General features: G+C 43.2%; 1 long non-coding RNA gene across 1 annotated transcript; it reads left to right on the forward strand.

Annotated features, from left to right (window-relative positions):
* Nucleotides 1-298: 298 nt before the first annotated feature.
* LOC143527407 (uncharacterized) lies at nt 299-1,556 on the forward strand. Its single transcript, XR_013134108.1, has 4 exons — nt 299-685; nt 839-1,142; nt 1,218-1,343; nt 1,453-1,556. It is a non-coding gene; the product is annotated as an uncharacterized LOC143527407 (long non-coding RNA).
* The last annotated feature ends 1,725 nt before the right edge of the window (nt 1,557-3,281 follow it).

Below are 3,281 nucleotides of genomic sequence, written 5' to 3' on the forward strand. Positions count from 1 at the left end.
GGAAGCCAAAAACGCCAAGGGACGTGAGAAGTTGTCAACGGAGGTGTACAGATCCGATGATGCGCTTCTGACGGTGTATGCCTCCAAGCCCAACAAAACAGTTTGCGTTCTGAGCACTATGCACACGCACGTGGAGATTGCAGACGACCGCAAAAAGAAGCCAAACACTGTGACGGACTACAACCGGACGAAGGTATGCATGTGTTGGCATTGATAAATCAATTTATCATACATGAATGAATTTATTCAAAATATAACATGTACTTCTTTGTATTTGTTCTTTGCAGTGCGCCGTTGACATCATGGACCAGAAGGCGCGTGCATACACAGTGCGCGCAGGAACACGCCGGTGGCCCGTTGCAGTGTTTTATAACATACTTGACCTGGCAGCGATGAACGCGCATGTTTTGTACACGGCATGTACGGGGTCCACAGAGAGTAGGAGAGTTTTTATGTGTACTCTTGCTGAGGAACTCCGTCTTCGTTTCCTACAGGAAAAGGAGTTGAAGAGAACGCCACGTCCTTCGCCTGCTCCTGGAAAGAAGACTACGTGTCAGGTGCAGACAAACTGCAACCGGAACCACAGCATAACCCCGTGCGCTGCATGCGGCAAGTACACCTGTCGCAAGTGTAGGGCAGAGTGTCCCTGGCTGTGTGGCAACTGTGTACCTAAAACTACATGAAGGTACGTCGATAAGTATATTTATATATATATATATATATATATATATATAAATATATTATATATATATACAGACAACCAATCACACACACATATATATACACACACACTATTATTTGAACATAACCAAAAATCTCTTCTCTTTCTGTTCCACAGTCGCACATCATGAAACCCGGTGTCACGGTCTGCCCCGCATCTCCTGCCATTTCATGTCTGTTTCCGTGTTAGTCCTCTGTTTATTTCTCGTCGTGGTTGCTGGTTATTTTTCTCATGGTTGCTGGAATTGGATTCCCGTTCTGTTATGACCCATGCCTGTGACATTTTCACAGAATCAATTTATACATGAATGAATTCGTTCTAAATATAACATGTACTTCTGTGCGTGCATACACAGTGCGCGCAGGAACACGCCGGTGGCCCGTTGACCTTGGCAGCGATGAACGATGAACCTGCCGCAAATGTAAGAAAGAGGGTCCCTGGCTGGTACACATGAATAAATTCGTTCAAAATATAACATGTACTTTGTTCTTTGCAGTGCGCCGTTGACAGACATCATGAAGGTGCGTGCATACACAGTGCACGCAGGAACACGCCGGTGGCCCGTTGCATGCAGCGAGTACACCCTGGCTGTGTAGCAACTGTTGGCTACAACTACATGAAGGTACGTTGATAAGTAGGCCTACATACGTAACACCACATATGTTACGTATTTTTGTCTTCTGAAAGATTTTATTCAAAATGTAAGGTGTACCTTGAATTGTTCTCCACAGCATCAACGCGTGTGTTGCATGCGGCAAGTGCATCTGGCGAGTACACCCTCAACTTCAAGACACCCTCAACTTTCTTGACATTCCACTTCAAGAAACCCGGAATAGACATCCATGTTTGATCAAAATAAAGTTGTTTTACAGCACATGAATTTGTTCTTCCTGTCTTTTCCTCTCCTTTTCCAGTCTGCTGTTTAGATCACAACATTTATCAGCCATATATATAATTGCGCCATATAATTTCTTAGCTTTTCAAACGCGAATTCAAACGCGGAAACAGAAAGTGTAACAAATATTATATAGTGTAGTAAATATACAAAGAGCTTCAAACAATATACAAAGAGGTTCAGACAATTTTATTTATTTTTATTGTTTGACGGGACTCATTTGAGAAACTCTCTACGTGCGCTTGAATTGTATCTTTTGAAACACGAGTCTACAAAATTTCCGCTGTTTGTTGTAGGATCGGTAACATATACAGTCTGCTTGTTTGTAACCAAGTTTTTCGTGAAGTATCACGTTTGGTGCCTTGTATGAGCTTGGAGGTGAGCCGCTTGTGCTTTGGCAGGCGTATGAGCTGGGGGTGAGACGCTTCCACCGCATTACCAAGACAATGGGCGTTAATCTCTTCACAGCAGGGGAGTGGGCTACATGGACCTTACTAAGCCTTGCGAAAATTTTCGCAGCCGTCGGGTTCCTAGTGTTAAGGGAGAATGATGAGGTATTACTGTACACATAGTACTGTTCTCTTACGGGAGCGTGATGAGGTATTACTGTACACATAGTAGGGGTGGGAATCTTTTACTATCTCATGATTCGATTCGATTCCGATTTTGGGGGCCACAATTCATTTCAAAATCGATTTTCGATTCAAAACGATTTGATTTATAAAAATTTCTGCTTAAGTCTATAAAATCTGCATGATCTATTATAGTCTGCTTTGCAAGACAGAATGACAAATACAGAAAACAAAGTCTTTCACATTTAATTAACAAAAATAATGTGCTTTGGTAAAATAAAATGCTTTTTGTTGTTACCAAAATTCTTGAGCTTCATTTTACAAGCTGTCAGGGCTGGCTCGGATGCTGTTCCCCCAGCCGTGGCTAGGGGCACCAGAGTCAGTCCCAGACTATAGGTGGCGTAACCATACGTTCTCAGCCAGTCTCTGCTTTCTCTGTGGTTGCTTCTCGTTTGAAGGTGTCTCGCCACCTCTCTGTTATGCTTTCTCTTTACTTATTCGAGTATCTCCTGCGTCGCTTCCTGACCCATCTCAAGTTTTCCCAATCCTGCATTTCTTCCGATCCATTTTGCCTTTATTTTTGTGAAGGGTTTTATCTTGCTGCGGCGTTTTTTGCCAATTACTTCTTCTGGTGTCCTTGGTTTCGTTTTCGCGTTGCATTTATCCGCGCTGTTTTTTAGTTACTGTTGTTATTTTGTTTCTTTCTCCCGTCTCACTACGGTTAACTGTTAGTTTTCCCGCGTTGTATTTTGCGCGTTGTTTTTTGTTTCTATTTGCTCCATGCCCTCACAGTTTTGGTTTCTATTCGCTTGCGCGTTGAGTCTCCCGTGTTGTTTTGTTTGTTCGTTCTGGGTTGTTGTGCGCGTTTCCCTCTCGCTAATACATGTGACGAGTGTCAAACGTATTGCTTTTGCGAGCCGGCACTCGTGTCCACCCTTCTCTATATTATTTCATGCTGTCTTTACGTTCCCGTGCTCACCGCGTTACACACGCCTTGCACACGAGCTACATTGTGTCAAGTTCGGTCTTCCCTGGCATTCGTAAATACCAAAATGAACCCATATTTTTGCCTTAAATGAAGACGGAACAGGTT

Source organism: Brachyhypopomus gauderio, chromosome 1 (assembly GCF_052324685.1).
Source record: "Brachyhypopomus gauderio isolate BG-103 chromosome 1, BGAUD_0.2, whole genome shotgun sequence".
Lineage (NCBI taxonomy): Eukaryota > Metazoa > Chordata > Actinopteri > Gymnotiformes > Hypopomidae > Brachyhypopomus > Brachyhypopomus gauderio.